Consider the following 20078-nt stretch of genomic DNA (forward strand, 5'->3'; position numbering starts at 1 on the left):
TGACCGGAGGAAGAGGTGTGCTTGATCAATTCATTGAGGATATCAACAAGAAGTCAAGCATCACCTTTGGTGACAACTCAAAGGGAAAGGTACTTGGGTATGGCAAGGTGGCAATCTCTAAGGACTTGTGCCTTGAGACGGTCATGCTTGTTGAATCCCTTGGCTATAATTTGCTTTCTATATATCATCTTGCCGATGCCGGTTACAATTCATATTTTACTAATTATTGTGTGAAAGTCTTTAGGAGTGACAATCTCAAATTGGTCCTTGTTGGATATGTGGAGAACAACCTTTATGTGGTTGACCTCTCGAAAGAGAGCCCCTCTCCCTCCACATGTCTAATGGCGGCCAAACATGACGAAGATTGGTTGTGGCATCGCCGCCTTGGTCATGTCAACATGAGAAATGTTAAACAACTCCTAAAGGGTGAGCACATTGTTGGACTAACCGGCATTTCTTTTGAGAAAGATCATGTATGCAGTGCATGTGTAGCCAGAAAACAACTCAAGAAGAGTCATCCTATCAAGAGCATCGTTACCACATCTAGGCCTTTGGAGCTCCTTCATTTGGATCTCTTTGGGCCATCACATTATGATACTCTTGGTGGGAGCAAGTATGGACTTGTCATTGTTGATGATTACTCAAGATACTCTTGGGTCTTTCTCCTTAAGTCTAAGGATGAGACCCATAGAGAGTTCATCACCTTCGCCAAGAAAGCTCAACGTACGTATGAATCCGAGATCAAGACGATTAGGACCGACAATGGCACCGAGTTCAAGAACTACACCATGCAAGAGTTCGTTGATGATGAGGGCATCAAGCATGAGTTTTCGGCGCCATACACCCCTCAACAAAATGGTGTTGTTGAAAGGAATAACCGGACTATCATTGAGATGGCAAGAACCATGTTGAGTGAATTCAACTCACCCCACAACTTTTGGGGAGAAGCCATCTCTACGGCCGTCCACTACTCCAACCGGCTCTTCCTCCGCCCCCTCCATAACAAAACTCCATACGAGCTTCTCACAGGTAACAAGCCTAATGTCATGTACATTCGTGTCTTTGGATGCAAATGTCTTGTTAAGAACAACAAAGGGAAGCTCGGTAAATTTCAAACTAGAACCATAGAGGGCATATTTGTTGGATATGCGGAGAACTCTCACGCCTATAGATACTACAACCGGTTCCATCGGGACTATTGAAGTATCTTGTGACGTGGTGTTCTTGGAGGATAATGGCTCCCAAGTGGAGCAAGTTGTTCCATGTGTTGCAGGTAATGATGATGATCCATCTAGTGCCATCAAGCATATGGGCATTGGACACATCCGGCCCATGGAAGTTCATAATGATGATCAAGATGATAAAATAGAAGTATCAAGCTCACCTCAAGTTGAGATTAGCCCAACTCAAGTTGAGCCATAAAGTGCAACTCAAGATTTATCCTCTACTCAAGATGAGTCACTTTCCGAAGAACAAGAAGAAAGCCCTCAACCCACTGAGCAAGACCATGATGATGATCAAGAAACATCCTCAGCTCATGTTCAAGCTCAAGTTGTCCCTCATGATCAAGTACTAGAAAGAGATGAATTCATTGATCATGAAGGAACCATTCAGAAGATCAAGGCGGCTACAAGGGCAAGTGACATGAAAGTAGATCAAGTCCTTGGAAGCATCTCAAGAGGAGTGGTAACTCATAGACACCATGCATTACTTATCACTTATTGTCAACATCATGCTTTTGTGTCTAGTTTGAGCCACTCAAGGTACATGAAGCCTTGGTTGATCCGGATTGGGTTATTGCCATGCAAGAAGAATTGGAGTGTTTCACTCGTAATGAAGTATGGTCTCTAGTTGAGAGATGATGACCCACAAGTATAGGGGGTGTATCGCAGTATCTTCGATAAGTAAGAATGTCGATCCCAACGAGGAGCAGAAGGTGTTGACAAGCAGTTTCGATGAAGGATTCACTGTAAATGCTCACAGACAAGTATTCATGGGGTTTTGATGTGACAGATGAATAAAGTACGAGTAAATAAAGTGCGAGAGTAACAATTGCAGCGAGTGGCCCAATCCTTTTTAGCACAAAGGACAAGCCGGTTTGTTTACTTATAATGACCAAACGTTCTCGAGGACACACGGGATTTTAGTCTAGTGCTTTCGCTACATACGGCTAATTAATCTTCATTGTTTTGATAAGTGTTGTGTGGGTGAATCTATGCTAATGTACCGCCCTTCCTAGGACTAATACATACTTGTGATTATACCCCTTGCAAGCATCCGCAACTACAAGAAATTAATTAAGATAAATCTAACCACAGCCTTAAACTGCGAGATCCCGCTATCCCTCCCGCATCGATATACCAACGGGGGCTCAGGTTTCGTCACTCCGGCAACCCCGCAATTGGCAAACGAGTACAAGATGCATTCCCCTAGGCCCATAAAGGTGAAGTGTCGTGTAGTCGACGTTCACACGACACCACTAGAAGAATAACACCACAACTTAAATATCATAACATTGAATATTACTCAACCATACTTCACTACTAACATTTAGACTTCACCCATGTCCTCAAGAACTAAACGAACTACTCACAAGACATCATATGGAACATGATCAGAGGTGATATGATGATGAATAACAATCTGAACATAAACCTTGGTTCAACGGTTTCACTCAATAGCATCAATAACAAGTAGAAATCAACACCGGTAGAGTTTCCCCTATCAAACAATCAAGATCGAACCCAAATTGTTACAGCGGTGACGAGGTGCAGCGGTAGAGATGGCGGTGATGATGATGATGATGATGGTGATGGAGATGATGTCCAGCTCGATGGCGGTGACGATGGCGTCGATTTCCCCCTCCGGGAGGGAATTTCTCCGGCAGATCTCAGCCTGCCGGAGAGCTCTTTTCTCTCTGGTGTTCTCCGCCCCGCAGAGGCGGCTGTGGCTCTTCGCGACGTACCCCTGGAGCTTAGGTTTTCGGGACGAAGGCATACGCGAAGAAAAGGAGGCGAGAGGGGGCTGTGGGCCCCCTCCTCACAGGGCGGCGCGGCCAGGGCAGGGCCCGCGCCGGCCTGTGAGGGGGCCCATGGCGGCCCTCCTCGGCTCCCCCTGCCGGCTCCCTTCGTCATCCGGAAAAATAGGATTTTTCGTGTAATTCCCGTCAATTGTTGATCTTCCGAAATATTGCGTTCGACGATGCTTTTTCTAGCGAGAATCTCGGCTCCGGTGCGCGATCCTCCAATAATCATGAAACATGCAAAATAGATGAAATAACATAAGTATTATCTCCAAATATGAAATATATCAATGAATAACAAGCAAATTATGATATAAAATAGTGATGCAAATTGGACGTATCAACTCCCCCCAAGCTTAGACTTCGCTTGTCCCCAAGCGAAACTGAACTCGGTAAACAGGACCACATGTTTATGGAGTGAAGAGTCGATAAATCAAATACAAACAAGAAGCATCATGTTCATTCACACAAGACATTCTAGTAAACAACTTCCTCATATAACTCAACTTGAAACAAGTATAGGGTAATCACAAATAAAGGTGCATAGGAAATTATAATTGGTGATGGCAAACTTTGTTCTTGGTCAGAGAACAGTTAACAGATTATACTTATCTATTGAGCAGCGCTCTCATGTTAAAGTTTATATGGCTCATCTTGCATACTCAATCATAATGATCATTGATAACTTTCAAAGCTATATTCATTCAGATAAAACTTGTACTAAACAAGGAAGAATAAAAGACATGATGAAGCAAATCACAATATAAAAGTTTGATCACAACAACTCAAATGCTTGCTTGAGATGGAGGGAAATAGGTTTACTGACTCAACATAAAGTAAAAGACAGGCCCTTCGCAGAGGGAAGCAGGGATTAAATCATGTGCTAGAGCTTTTTCAGTTTTGAAATCATATAAAGAGAATAAAAGTAATATTTTGAGAGGTGTTTGTTGTTGTCAACGAATGGTAGCGGGTACTCTAACCCCCTTGCCAAACAGACCTCCAAAGAGCGGCTCCCATGAAGGACATTATCTCTACCAGCAAGGTAGATCATCCTTCTTCTCTTTTGTTTACACATGTACTTTAGTTTATTTAAGGATGACACTCCCCCAACCTTTGCTTACACAAGCCATGGCTAACCGAATCCTCGGGTGCCTTCCAACAATCTCATACCATGGAGGAGTGTCTATTGCAAAATTAAGTTGCTTACTGATGAATCAGAGCAAAACATGTGAAGAGAATTGTTAATGAAAGTTGATTAATTGGGGCTGGGAACCCCGTTGCCAGCTCTTTTTGCAAAATTATAGGATAAGTGGATGAAGCCACTAGTCCATTAGTGGAAGCTGCCTAACAAGACTGAAAGATAAAACACCACATACTTCCTCATGAGCTATAAAACATTGACACAAACAAGAAGTAATAAATTTTGAATTGTTTAAAGGTAGCACATGAAGTATTTACTTGGAATGGCAGAAATACCATGCAGTAGGTAGATATAGTGGACACAAATGGCATAGGTTTGGGTTCAGGTTTGGATGCACGAGAAGCATTCCCTCTCAGTACAGGTCTTTGGCTAGCAAGGTTAATTAGCAAGCATAAGGGTTGAGGGAAACAAGCAAATATACATGTGATAGACATAATCATGCATCTTTCTTGTAAGCACAAATAATTTTAACTTCAGAATAATAAGCTATGAGCTAACAAGAAAGGAAGACAATGAAACAACTATATGTATTTCTCCTTTCTACTTAAACCTCAAGGTGTTGTTGCTATTGACCAATGCTAAGTTTGCCAAAACCAAATAGATTTACTCAATGCTCCCAAAGTGGTACCAATACTAAAATCAAGATCAATCATATAATAGAAATTGCAAACTAAAATAAAGTGTGCAATATGTAAATGATAAGACTTCTCATTAATATTTCATATCGATAACTCACACCAAGGGATACATAGACAACCAACTAAAGGAGAGATACTTCCACACTGCAACCCATCTTATATGATAACTTCCCTACTCATGATATGACACTAATTGATAGTAAAAAGTAAAAGGTAGTGATGTTGTGATACCGTGGCACTCCCCCAAGCTTGGAACAAACCAAGGGGATGCCAATACCGATGATGAATTACTCCTTTGGCGATGGTGGTGATGAATTCCCGACAAGCTTCTCCACAAGCTCCTGAAGCTCATCAATCTTGTACATGAGGTTGCGGATCATCTCTGAATTGTGCTCGACGCGATTAAGAAGTATATAAAACGGCGAGTCCCAATTCTTGGAGTTATTTCCCCATCCTTCAGCTTCAGGCTTCGTCCTTCCTGCAGGTGTTAGAACGATCTATATCCCAATTGCTAGGCAATGCTGCCTTGGGAGTCCTTTCAATTTGATTATTGTAGATTAGATTACGGAAGGGATGGTAAGTGCTCGAAGAAGATGTCTTTGGAGCTAGGTAATGACGTGGAACTCCTCCTCCGGTGCTAATCCGTGCACTCTTCTTGGCGTTGAACGGGTTTGACACCACTCCGATGCTTGCAATGGTGGTGCACGGGCGTACTCGCGGAACTTCTTCGACTTCCTCTTCATCCTCCTCCTTGACTTCTTCCTTCAAGTCGGGGTCTTGGATACCTTCCTCCGAAGGCTCCTTGTCCTTGTTGTTGGAGACCATGGTGCTCCTAGATTGAAAATAGATCCTGGCAGAAACAGCTCGAAACAAAACACGTCGAGAAAACGATATACAGACCTCCGAGGGTCCGGGGATTATATAGCAAAAAATTTCACAACAAGCGGAAAGTACCGTGTCGAACCGCAGTCGGAGAGGGACAACGAGGCGGTGTCCTCATAGGGCGGCGCGGCCAGGCTGGGGCCCGCGCCGGCCTGTTGGGGCACCTCCTCGTGCGCCTCCTCCACTCCGTTTCGATCTCGTAATTTTTCATATTTTCCAAAAACAGCAAAACATTGTTCGGAAAGTAAATCGCGAGCTTTTTATTACCTGTACTGTTACCTATTCAAAGTCGAGTTCTGGCGGACTGCAAATTTGACCTTTGATGAAAGCCTCCGGTGTTTCCACTCGAATAACATCAACATCAACATTATAAGAATCACCTGAGATATAATGCTTGAGTCTTTGTCCATTCACCACTTGCGTGGCGTTGCCTTGGAGAGAACTAATTTTAATTGCTCCTGATCGATACACCTTCTCAACAACATATGGTCCTTCCCATTTCGAGAGTAATTTCCCTGCAAAGAATCTGAGACGAGACCGATACAATAGGACTTTGTCCCCAATATTAAACTCTCTTTTGATAATCCTTCTATCATGCCATTTCTTAACTTTCTCTTTAAAGAGTTTAGCATTTTCATAAGCTTCACTTCTCCATTCATCTAGAGAACTTAATTGCAGCAACCTCTTATTACCGGCTAGTTTAGGATCTTTATTTAGTTCTCTAATGCAGCCCAATAAGCCTTGTGCTCTAGTTCTAAAGGTAAATGACAAGCTTTTCCATAAACCATTTTATAAGGTGACATTCCCATGGGGTTTTTATAAGCAGTTCTATAAGCCCATAGTGCTTCCTTCAATTTACTAGCCCAATTCTTTCTAGTTTTATTAACAGTTCTTTTGCAAGATAGATTTAATTTCTCTATTTGATAGTTCTACTTGCCCACTAGTTTGAGGATGATAAGCGGAAGCAATTCTATGATTAATACCATATTTATCAAGAGTTTTTCTAAAACCACCATGAATAAAATGAGAACCTCCATCTGTCATAATATATCTAGGCACTCCAAATCTAGGAAAAATAATGTCTAAAAGCATTCTTAAAGAGGTCTCACCATCAAGCACTTTTTGTAGGTATGGCTTCCACCCATTTAGTAACATAATCAACGAAGCAACAAGTATATGAGTGTTACCTTCTGAAGAGGGAAAAGGTCCCATGAAGTCAAATCCCCAACAATCAAACGGTTCAATAACAAGAGTATAATTCATAGGCATTTCATTTCGTCTGGAGATATTACCAACCCTTTGACATTCATCACAAGATAAAATAAACTTCCTTGCATCTTTGAAGAGAGTTGGCCAATAAAAACCTGATTGTAGAACCTTTTGCGCGGTTCTATCTCCGGCGTGATGTCCTCCATAAGCACTACCATGACATTTACTCAATATCTCTTGTTGCTCATATTCGGGAACACATCTTCGCAGAATACCATCCACTCCTTCTTTATATAAGTGTGGGTCATCCCAAAAATAATGCCTCAAGTCATAAAAGAATTTCCTCCTTTGCTGAGCTGAAAAGGTTGGAGGCAAGTACTTGGAAACAATAAAGTTAGCATAATCAAGCATACCAAGGACTGTCTCGCGAGCTCACCTTTATTACAGCCAATTGTTCATTTGGAAAACTATCATTAACGGGAACAGGATCATAAGCAATATTTTCCAATCTAGACAAATTATCGACAGCAGGATTATCAGCACCTTTCCTATCTACAATATGTAAATCAAATTCTTGCGAAAGAAGTACCCATCTAATAAGCCTTGGCTTAGCATCTTTCTTTGTCATAAGGTATCTAATTGCAGCATGATCGGTATGAATTGTAACTTTTGAATCAACAATATAAGATCTAAATTTATCACAAGCAAAGACTACAGCTAACAATTCTTTTTCAGTAGTAGCATAATTTCTTTGAGCAGCATCAAGAGTTTTACTAGCATAATGAATAACATTCAGTTTTTTATCTACTCGTTGTCCAAGAACAACGCCTACAGCAAAATCACTAGCATCACACATAATTTCAAATGGTAAGTTCCAATCGGGAGGTTCAACTATAGGGGCAGTTGTTAAGGCTTTCTTTAGAGTTTCAAAAGCTTCCTTGCAATCATCATCAAAAACAAAAGGTACATCTTTTTGAAGAAGATTAGTAAGAGGCTTTGAAATCTTAGAAAAATCTTTAATAAACCTCCTATAAAACCCAGCATGACCAAGAACACTACAAATACCTTTAACATCCCTAGGATAGGGCATCTTCTCAATGGCTTCAACTTTAGCTCTATCAACCTCAATACCTCTCTCGGAAATTTTATGTCCCAATACAATTCCCTCATTAACCATAAAGTGGCATTTCTCCCAATTAAGAACAAGGTTAGTTTCTTCACATCTCTGCAAAACTTTATCAAGGTTTCGCAAGCAACTATCAAAAGAATTCCCATAGACAGAAAAATCATCCATGAATACCTCTACAATACTCTCACAAAAGCCATGAAAAATAGCAGACATGCATCTTTGAAAAGTAGCAGGGGCATTACATAAACCAAAAGGCATACGCCTATAAGCATAAGTTCCATAGGGACAAGTGAAAGTGGTTTTCTCTTGATCTTTAGTTTTAACAGCAATTTGTGAAAACCCAGAATAACCATCAAGAAAGCAAAAATGAGTATTTTTAGATAACCTTTCTAACATTTGATCAATAAAAGGCAAAGGGTAATGATCTTTCTTAGTACGTAACCTTATTAACTTTTCGATAATCAATGCACATTCTATACCCTACGACTACTCTTTGAGGTATGAGCTCATCATTATCATTAGGCACAACAGTCATTCCTCCTTTCTTAGGAACACAATGCACAGGACTCACCCATCTACTATCAGCAATAGGATATATAATACCAGCTTCAAGGAGTCTTAATACCTCATTTCTTACCACATCCTTCATCTTAGGAATTAGACGACGCTGAGGTTCAACAACAGGCTTCGCATCATCTTCCATATTAATGGCGTGTTGGCAAATAGAGGGAGAAATCCCCTTCAAGTCATCAAGAGTGTAGCCAATAGCACCTCGGTGTTTCTTCGATATTTCCGATAACCTTTCTTCTTCAAACTCCGAAAGCTTAGAACTAATAATAACAGGATATATTTTCTTATCATCAATATGAGCATATTTAAGATTATCGTGCAATAGTTTTAAATCAAAGACAGGATCTTCCTTTGGTGGTGGTGTTGTACCCAAGTCTTCCACCGGTAAATCATGCTTAAGAATAGGTTGGCGAAGGAAAATTTCATCAAGCTCGTCTCTTTCTTCCCTAAAAAATTCACTCTCACTATTCTCCAAATGTTGCTGCAAAGGATTACTAGGAGCAAGAGCAATAGATGCACACTGTTCAACTTTAAAATCACTATTAGGCGAATCAATTTTATAAGGAGTTTTGGTAAATTTAGAGAAGTTAAACTCATAAGATTCACCAGACAAATTTAGTCAAAATTTTCTCTTTCTTGCAATCTATAATAGCTCCACAAGTATTTAGAAAAGGTCTACCAAAAATGATAGGACAATATTTACTAGTAGCAGAACCAAGTACCAAAAAGTCAGCAGGATATTTAATCTTACCACATAAAACTTCCACATCTCGAATAATACCAATTGGAGAGATAGTTTCTCTATTAGCCAGCCGAATAACCACATCAATATCTTCAAGTTCACAAGAACCAATTTCGTGCATAATCTCCGTGTAAAGCTCATAAGGAATAGCACTAATACTTGCACCAATATCACATAAACCATAATAACAATGATCACCAATTCTAACAGAGAGCATAGGAACACTAGCTTTCCTAGACTTATTAGGATGCGAAACAATATTAGAAGCATCTTCACGAAAAATAATATGACCATCCTCCACATTTTCAGATCACAAGATCTTTAACAATTGCAATGACGAGGTTCAACTTTTATTTGTTCTTCAGGTTCTATAGGTTTCTTTTCACTTTTATGAACAACGCTATTTATAACAGAGTACTCCTTCATTTTAGCAGGGAAAGGAGTTTTTTCAATATAAGCTTCAGGAATAACATGATCAACAGTTTCAACTACAACACATTTATTTATAGATGAATCAATTTTATCTTTATACGGTTCATGATACTTATCAAAGTTCTTCTTAGGCAATTCATAATGGGAAGCAAAAGCTTTATAAATATTTGCAGCAACTTGAGAATCAAGACCATAAGTAGCACTCATATTACGATATTTATCAGTATCCATAGAAGCTTCAATGCATTTATAATCATAATTTATACCTGATTCCCTATCCTTGTCGTTCTCCCATCCTTCAGTATTTTCTTGGATCCGATTAAGAAGGTCCCTTTTAAACTCTTCCTTGTTGCGTGTAAATGATCCAGAACAAGAAGTATCCAAGCAAGGTCTTGTCTTGAAAAGAAAGTCTTGCATAGAAATTATCAATAATAATATTACCAGGAAGCTCATGAATGGGGCATTTGAGCATTAAAGACTTCAATCTCCCCCACGCTTGGGCAATACTTTCTCCTTCATGAGGCCAAAAATTATATATGCGATTCCGATCTTTGTGAATCTCACTTGGAGGATAGAACTTAGAATAAAACCAGGGCACAATATCATTCCATTCAAGAGAATCCCCATTATCCAGTAATTTATACCAATGTGCCGCTTTACCAGACAGCGATACAGAGAATAGTTTCTTCCTCACTTCATCCATAGCAATACCTGCACACTTGAATAAACCGCATAATTCATGTAAGAACAGGTAAATGATCTCCAGGGTGGACGGTTCCATCACCCGTATAACGGTTACCCACTACACGTTCAATAATTTTCATAGGTATTTTGTATGGTATTTCTTCCTTACTCGGCGCCTCATCCACTACCTTTGCAGTAGTAGTAGATTTCCCAAATAAACACTCAAGAGAAGATCTCTCCATAATGAATTATAGCAACGAGAGTAGAAATAAAATCAGCACAAACAAGTAGAAATTTCCCTTACCAATTCCACTTACCAATAGCGCTTCACTCCCCGGCAACGGCGCCAGAAAATAGTCTTGATGACCCACAAGTATAGGGGGTGTATCGCAGTATCTTCGATAAGTAAGAATGTCGATGCTAACGAGGAGCAGAAGGTGTTGACAAGCAGTTTCGATGAAGGATTCACTGTAAATGCTCACAGACAAGTATTCAGGGGGTTTTGATGTGACAGATGAATAAAGTACGAGTAAATAAAGTGCGAGAGTAACAATTGCAGCGAGTGGCCCAATCCTTTTTAGCACAAAGGACAAGCTGGTTTGTTTACTTATAATGACCAAACGTTCTCGAGGACACACGGGATTTTAGTCTAGTGCTTTCGCTACATACGGCTAATTAATCTTCATTGTTTTTATAAGTGTTGTGTGGGTGAACCTATGCTAATGTACCGCCCTTCCTAGGACTAATACATACTTGTGATTATACCCCTTGCAAGCATCCGCAACTACAAGAAAGTAATTAAGATAAATCTAACCACAGCCTTAAACTCTGGATCCTGCTATCCCTCCCCGCATCGATATACCAAGGGGGCTCAGGTTTCTGTCACTCCGGCAACCCCGCAATTGGCAAACGAGTACAAGATGCATTCCCCTAGGCGCATAAAGGTGAAGTGTCGTGTAGTCGACGTTCACACGACACCACTAGAAGAATAACACCACAACTTAAATATCATAACATTGAATATTACTCAACCATACTTCACTACTAACATTTAGACTTCACCCATGTCCTCAAGAACTAAACGAACTACTCACGAGACATCATATGGAACATGATCAGAGGTGATATGATGATGAATAACAATCTGAACATAAACCTTGGTTCAACGGTTTCACTCAATAGCATCAATAACAAGTAGAAATCAACACCGGGAGAGTTTCCCCTATCAAACAATCAAGATCGAACCCAAATTGTTACAGCGGTGACGAGGTGCAGCGGTAGAGATGGCGGTGATGATGATGATGATGATGATGATGGTGATGGAGATGATGTCCAGCTCGATGGCGGTGACGATGGCGTCGATTTCCCCCTCCGGAGGGAATTTCCCCAGCGGATCTTAGCCCGCCGGAGAGCTATTTTCTCTCTGGTGTTCTCCGCCCCGCGAGGCGGCTGTGGCTCTTCGCGACGTACCCTCGGAGCTTAGGTTTTCGGGACGAAGGCATACACGAAGAAAAGGAGGCGAGAGGGGCTGTGGGCCCCCTCCTCACGTGGCGGCGCGGCCAGGCGGGGCCCACGCCGGCCTGTGAGGGGGGCCCATGGCGGCCCTCCTCGGCTCCCCCTTCTGGCTCCCTTCGTCATCTGGAAAAATAGGATTTTTCGTGTAATTCCCGTCAATTGTTGATCTTCCGAAATATTGCGTTCTGACGATGCTTTTTCCAGCAGAATCCTGGCTCCCGTGCGCGATCCTCCAATAATCATGAAACATGCAAAATAGATGAAATAACATAAGTATTATCTCCAAATATGAAATATATCAATGAATAACAGCAAATTATGATATAAAATAGTGATGCAAATTGGACGTATCAAGAGACCCAAGGATCATCACATCAATGTTATTGGGACAAATGGGTATTCAAGAACAAGCAAGATGAGAATGTCATTGTCATTAGAAATAAAGCAAGGTTAGTGGCGCAAGGGTTTGCCCAAATAGAAGGTATGGATTTTGAGGATACCTTTGCGCCGGTAGCCCGTCTTGAAGCTATTCGTCTTTTGCTTGCATTTGCATCTTTCCACAATTTCAAACTATATCAAATGGATGTGAAAAGTGCATTTTTGAATGGTCCTCTAAAAGAAACTACATATGTAGCTCAACCCCCGGGTTTCGAAGACCCAAGCCGACCCAACCACGTGTATTTACTCCATAAGGCACTCTACGGTCTCAAGCAAGCTCCACGTGCTTGGTATGAGTTCCTTAGGGATTTCTTACTACATGATGGGTTTTGCATGGGTACGGTCGATTCCACCCTTTTCACCAAACGGGTTAAAGGGGGTGGCTTATTTATATGTCAAATATATGTTGATGATATTATATTTGGTGGAACTAACCCCAATCATAACAAAGCTTTTGAGCTATTGATGACTAGGAAATTTGAGATGTCCATGATGGGAGAGTTGAAGTTCTTCCTAGGCTTCCAAGTGAGGCAACTTGCAAAAGTCACCTTCATCTCTCAAGAGAAGTATGTGAAGGACATGCTCAAGAAGTTTGACATGACCAATGCGAACCCAATGAAGACACCCATGCCCGTAAAGGGGCAACTTGGCTCATGTGACGGTGAGAAGGATGTGGATATAAAGGTATACCGTTGCATGATAGGATCCTTGCTCTACCTTTGTGCCTCTAGGCCGGATATCATGCTAAGTGTAGGGATGTGTGCTCGTTTTTAATCCGCTCCTAAGGAGAGCCATTTGATGGCGGTCAAACGGATTCTAAGATACCTTGTTCTCACTCCTACTCTCGGGCTATGGTATCCAAAGGGGTCAACCTTTGAACTCATTGGCTACTCGGATTCCGATTGGGCCGGTGATAAGGTTGACCGGAAGTCTACCTCCGGGGCTTGCCAATTTATTGGCCGGTCATTGGTGAGTTGGTCATCCAAGAAACAAAACTCCACCACTTTATCCACCGCCGAAGCCGAATACATATCCGCGGCATCTTGTTGCACTCAATTGTTATGGATGAAGCAAACCTTGAAAGACTATGGTGTGTCTCTTGGTACGGCGCCTCTTCTATGTGACAATGAAAGTGCAATAAAGATCGCCAATAACCCGGTTCAACATTGTCGCACCAAACACACTGACATTCACCATCACTTCCTACGTGACCATGTTGCCAATGGGGACATTGCTCTCACTCATGTGGGGACAACATACCAATTGGCGGATATTTTCACTAAGCCTTTGGATGAAGCCCGGTTTGTAAACTTGAGAGGAGAACTTGGTATTCTTGATCCTAAAAACTTAGATTGAATAACTTCTTGCACTATATTCTTGCATTTATCTAACTATCTAGCTTAGAGGCACAACACATATGGGGATAGTCATGTTACCATGTCTTGGTATGATGCATACCTATGTGTGCAGCATAAATAGACCCAATGTCATTATATGGACCCAAGCATGTCTCTTCGAGGTCTCATGACATTTGCGCTTTCACATAGGGGGAATAATCCCCGCCCCTCATTAAGCCTCAATTGCAACTTGATTTGACTATATAAGGCTAAATGATCTTATTGCAAAAATCACTTCAAAAAATGACTTATGATTCTTGATATATATTTCGAATCATTCCCATTGTTGCTATTTACATCTTGTTTGGATTTTCACTCCAATGGGTATGCCTAGAGAACTTTGTGTTTCCAACCCCATGTCTATGCTCATCTCATCATCATCTATCTATCTATATGTACATGTCATCATCTGAGCATTCATACACATTTACACAAAGAATAGGGGCAAAACGAGGCAAAATGAGACAAAACTGGGCAGAATAACCCTGGCCGGTCTCTGGCCCGGTTGGACCGGTCTCTACGCCGGGCCAGCCGGCGCCAGGCCCGGTCGACCGGGCGGCAAACCGGTCGCGCGGCTGGTTATGTTTGGAGGAGGTTACCCCTTGGGGGTCTTCTTCCTCACTTTCCCCCTTTCACCATAGCCTCCATGGCCGCCGCCTCCACCATCTCCACCTCTCCCTAGGGCCTTCCCACCACTAGAATCCCCTCAAACTTCACACAATCATAGATCGGGATCTCTCAAGCATCTCCACCAAGGGATTTGGTGTTTCTCAAGCCATATTTGGAGATTTTGGGTTTTTGGCCCTCAAGCTCTACCTTGGTGTTCTTCTGGTTCCCTTGAGAAAGGAGGACCATGTCTTCGGGTAAATTGTTCTTCCTTTCCCTCTTTCTCTAAGTTTCCCTCACACATTGCATCTTTTTTGAGGAAAAATTGAGAAACCTAGGGTTAGGGTTAGGGTTTGTAAGTCCTCTTGCCATTAGAGTGTCTCACAACACTATGCACATATTCCACTCTATTGCTATAGTCTATGTTCAAGTTTATGAGTTTTTGCATGATTTGGTGGTAGAAATTCTGGGCAACACATCACAATTCGACAGACCCGGTCACAGGCCCGGTCAACCGGCCTCTCAACCGGCCGGTCCGGCGCGTGGCCCGGTCAACCGGATGGGCAACCGGCCAGCCCGGTCCCTCGTCCGGTTGGACCGGACCATACGCCGGGTCGCCCAGTTTTCGCACAACTTCGTCAAAACACTTGAATATATACTATGCTTTTTGGCTTCCCTATTTACTGATGACATGTACACTTACCCCACTGCTATCCTCGCTCTATTTGCTCATTCACAGATAGTTGGAGTGGTGAAGAACGTGGCAATCTTGCCAAGAGAGGAAAGCCTACGATGCCTCCAGCACGTCGTTCTAGCAACCGCAAGCCTTCTAAAGCACCTCAGACTACTGGCACTAGCAGCTCCACTCAGGGAACAAGCAAGACAGTTGGCGCTAAGAGGAAAGATAAACATGCAGCCCAAGATGAGGATGAAATAGTGCCAGATTACAATGTGGGCACAACACATATTGGTGATTAGCAAAGTGTGAGGAAGGAAAATCCGTATCGCTTTGTGCAACGGACTTACACTGGTGGGGACAGGTTCTTCTGGACCAAGACTCAAGCAAGTCTATGGGAAGATTTCTACAACACTAGAGAGTGTATGAAGAATGGTGCCATTGTGATGCCCAAGGCCATCAACACTGAAGAGCTCGCCTTGCATGAAGCCACCAAGTACCGCTTTGTGGTTGATACCTTGAAGGGTTTAGGACTGTATGATCTTGTGTGCCTGAAGCCAGATGTTGACCAAAGAGAAGGCATCTATTTTCCCCTTCTTGTTCGTCAATTCCATTGCACCGTATTCTTCCATGATGATGAGGATCGCACTATGACTTGGATGACTGGCAAAGAGAAGTACTCATGCACCTATACTCAGTTCTGTGACGCCATGGGTTTTGGTGGTGGCCTTGCTCAAGGGTTCAAGATTCATTCTCGGCCTAAGCTCACTAAAGGTGACATTTCCTTTTGCTATCCCCCGAACCCTACAGCTGGGCCTCCCACTATCTCTGGGATGTACTACTCTTATCTTGTACTTGCCAAGATGTTCCGTGAGAGTCTCATCAGCAAGTCAGGCGACACGAGTGAAGTCAGGAACTACCACCTGAATCTGATGTACTATTGCCATCCTGACAACATAAGGAAATTGATGGCTGTGATCTCATTCACTGTGAGCTGAAGCGTTGTGTTCTGGGCCGCATGACTCCCAACTATGCTCAGTACGTTCAGCGGCTCATCAACAAGATAGTACTTCCTCCCAACAACACGCTAGATCAAAGGATCACAATGGAACCATTCAAGTTCCCTGTTCAGGACACTCGTCCGGAAGTCCCTGCCATGATGCCCTCTGAGCGCCGTTCCAAGGAACGCCATGATCATGCAGCTAGCTCCAGCTACTCTAGGCGCCCCAAGCGCGGTGCCTCTCGCTTCCTCTCAAGCTTGTGGCAAATGTGCAAGAACACCAATGATGTTGCACATCAAAGTCTTGCTTTGAACCAGGAGACAAGGAGGCGATAGAATGAGTTCATGGCTGCAAGGAATGTCCCTGTTCCTCCTTCTGGACCTGAGATGGAGCCTGTGGTTGCACCTCAGTGGGAGATGCCTCACATCACCGATGAGATGATCCAGAACTTCGACCTCTACATGTATGCTCATGGTGGTCTTCCTCCTAGGACTGCTCGTGCCCCTGCTGATGCTGATGATGATGAAGAGGAAGAGGATGAAGGTGACGAGGATGAAGATGACGAGCGCGATGGCGAGGGCTCATATTCCACTGGGCATGAGTTCTACTGATGGGTGCGCTAGCATCTCTCCTCTTTTCTTCGCCTTTTTGGTGTTCCGATGCCAAAGGGGGAGAAGAGAGTAGAGTCTAGGACCACGAGGTTCTTTGGTTGTCACAAGCCATGGGTGTTGCTTTATTTGATTCTTATATGGCTTGTGCTTATTTGCTTTGCTTTCTCAAGAACCATTTGCTACTTTGAATAATTCGTGTATGGACGAGTATTTGTATGCTTAATCACTCTATTAGGATGATCATGCTTTATGCTTATATATCTTGATATACATGTCCATACCATGCTTGTTTCCTAAAGATATTGGGGGAGCTTCTCATGTTCCACAAATGGTGCACTTTGCATTCAAACGCAAATTCTCCAAGTGCACACATTATGGGGGAGCTGTCGTAATATCTTATATGGAATCAAGGTTTAGAGCTCATCATAATATCTCTATGTGACTCCAGCTCGGTTTGTCATCGTATACCAAAATGGGGGAGATTGTAAGGGTATTTTACCCTTATCCATTATTTTGGTTACAATGACACCGTGCTAGAGTATTTGGCCTAATACATGTTTGTAAGGATAATGCCACGTATTAGCCAAAGAGGCATAAATGGTGTATCAAGGAACAAGAAGGCTAAAGGAGACCCCCCCACTTCGACAACGATCAAAAAGGGGTCTATAGCAGGCGCCGATCATAGGTCCGGTTGGACCGGCCCGTGCGCCGACAGGCTCCGGTGTGCCGCCCGGTCGACCGGGCGCTGGGCCGAGCGCTCCGGCGCCAACCGGCCCCTGCGCTGACGCCTTCCGGGCGACGTACTGGAAGACACGGAGATGCCCCTGGTCGGGGTCCGGTCTGCCGCCCGGTTTGGACCGGTGGGTCCAGTCCCTAGCCCGGTCCGACCGGGCCCTCGACCGGGCGCCCCGACGCCAACCGGGCTCTACGCTGACAGCAACCGGAGGGAGTACTGTGCGACATTTCAAGGCTCTGGTTGGGGTACGGTCTGCCGCCCGGTTTGGACCGGCGGGTCCGGTCCCTGGTCCGGTCCGACCGGCCCCTACGCCGGACTCCCGGTCTGTGGCCCGGTTGACCGGGATTCTCGGGAGAAAGCTGAGTTGGCAAGTGAGCAACGGCCATATTTCAAGTGACACTATAAATACCCCTTCTCCTACCTCTGAAGGGGTAGGCACTACACTACAAGCTGTTCTTGAGCTCTCTCTCACACACTCCATTGTTAGAAACACCAAAAGCCTCAGATCTGTCTCCTCCTCCACCCAAACTCAAATCCCTCCGGGAATCGATAGAGGAGGACCCGATCTACAGTTCTACCAAGCCAAATCTCATTCCCCCTTGTATTCATCAAGAAACTTGCTCTCTGGGGTTCCTTGGAAACCCTAGGTGGGCAAGAGTGGTCCGGAAGCATCCGGGCTGTGGATTTGCTCCTGACAAGATTGTGAAGGTTTGGAGGCTACCTCAAAGTCTACCACAAGTGAGTGAGCTATTTCTTCGTGGGATAGGCTCCGGAGAATAGGGCGAGCCTTCGTGGCGCGGGGAATCCTTCGTGGGACCTCCACTCCTCCAAACGTGACGTACCTTCTTGCAAAGGAAGGGAACACGGGAATAAACCCTCGTCTCCGCGTGCTATCGGTTATCTCTAACCGAACTCTTTACTTGTGATTTAACTGCCTGTGAGAGCCTTCGTGCTCGAGTTAGTTGTATCCTCATATAGGTTGTTTCACCTAGTTTGCATTAGGATCACCTTTATATTCCGCAAAGCCTAATATTGCAAAGAAAGAATTCACTACAAGAAAAGTTCTGATAGACAACGTCTCAAAATCGTCCGCTAAGGGGTATTTTTCGTCGCCTATGGGCCTAACCAGACGATATGGGTTCTGTTGTGGAAACTGCGTCAGGCAAAGTCCTACGACGATTTTTTCGGTCCGTCGCGTTTGGGCGCCCTTCCGCCACGGAAAATCGGACCGTTGCGCAAGTGTTTCCGGGAGCCCGTTGATTGCCGACGTCATGCAAGCCGACACGTGGCGGACGCCGTTAGCCGGCGGTTAACGGCGTTAACCGGCTGAAACCCCGTGGTAGATGGTAGGCCCACACGAGGCCTGCCACGTCTTAAGCGGGCCGGCCCATTAAGTTTGCGGGCCGGGCCAGCTGACTTAGTTTGACCGGTCAACTATATAGCTGGGCTGGTCCATTAGTTACGTGGGCCGGGCCTAACCTGTAAGGTTGACTGGTCAAAACTTTAATGGGCCGGCCCACTAAGCATGTGGGCCGGGCCGAATGCACTCGATTGACCGGTCAACAGGCAAAAGGGCCGGCCCACAAGACATGTGGGACCCACTTTCCTGGTACCGGGCCGGCCCATTTACAAAGTGGGGACCACATTAAACCAACTGGGCCGGCCCAAGAAGATAGTGGGCCGGCCCAATTAGCATGTGGGTCCCACTTTCCTGCTATCGGGCCGGCCCATTTAGTACGTGGGGTCCACATTAGATCAAATGGGCTGGCCCAACAAGCCAGTGGGCCGGGCCAAAAGCACCGGTGGGTCCCACTTTCCTGTTAAAGGGCCAGCCCATTTAGTATGTGGGGTCCACCATATAGGAAGTGGGTCGGCCCAACAATATAGTGGGCCGGGCCAAAAACACAGGTGGGTCCCACTTCCCAGTTAAAGGGCTGGCCCATTTAGTATGAGGGGTCCACCATATAGCAAGTGGGCCGGCCCAACAAGATAGTGGGCCGGGCCAAAACACTGGTGGGTCCCACTTTCCTGTTAAAGGGCCGGCCCATTTAGTATGTGGGGTCCACCATATAGCAAGTGGGCCGGCCCAACATGCTAGTGGACCGGGCCAAAAACACAGGTGGGTCCCACTTTCTGTTAAAGGGCCGGCCCATTTAGTATGTGGGATCCACAATATAGCAAGTGGGCCGGCCCAACACGCTAGTGGGCCGGGCCAAAACACAGGTGGGTCCCACTTTCTTCTTAAAGGGCCGGCCCATTTTGTATGTGGGGTCCACCACAAAAGCAAGTGGGCCGGCCCAGTAGGTGGTGGGGTCCACCTTAAAGAAAGTGGGCCGGCCCAATAAAAGTGTGGGGTCCACATTAAATCAAGTGGGCTGGCCCAATAAGTATGTGGGCCAGCCCGTTTAGTTGCTGTTTATATGCCGGCGTAATAGGCGCTTTAGGATTTTACGGGCCGGCACATATGTGATTTCGCTTAATTGGGCCGTTTAGGGGATGGGAATTCGTGATTTAGATACTGAGAATATTTACGCAGCATTGATTTCTGTCGGATAGCCTCACTTACTGACATAGGCATCCCAAATGGGC

This window comes from Lolium rigidum, chromosome 7 (assembly GCF_022539505.1).
Source record: "Lolium rigidum isolate FL_2022 chromosome 7, APGP_CSIRO_Lrig_0.1, whole genome shotgun sequence".
Taxonomy (NCBI): domain Eukaryota; kingdom Viridiplantae; phylum Streptophyta; class Magnoliopsida; order Poales; family Poaceae; genus Lolium; species Lolium rigidum.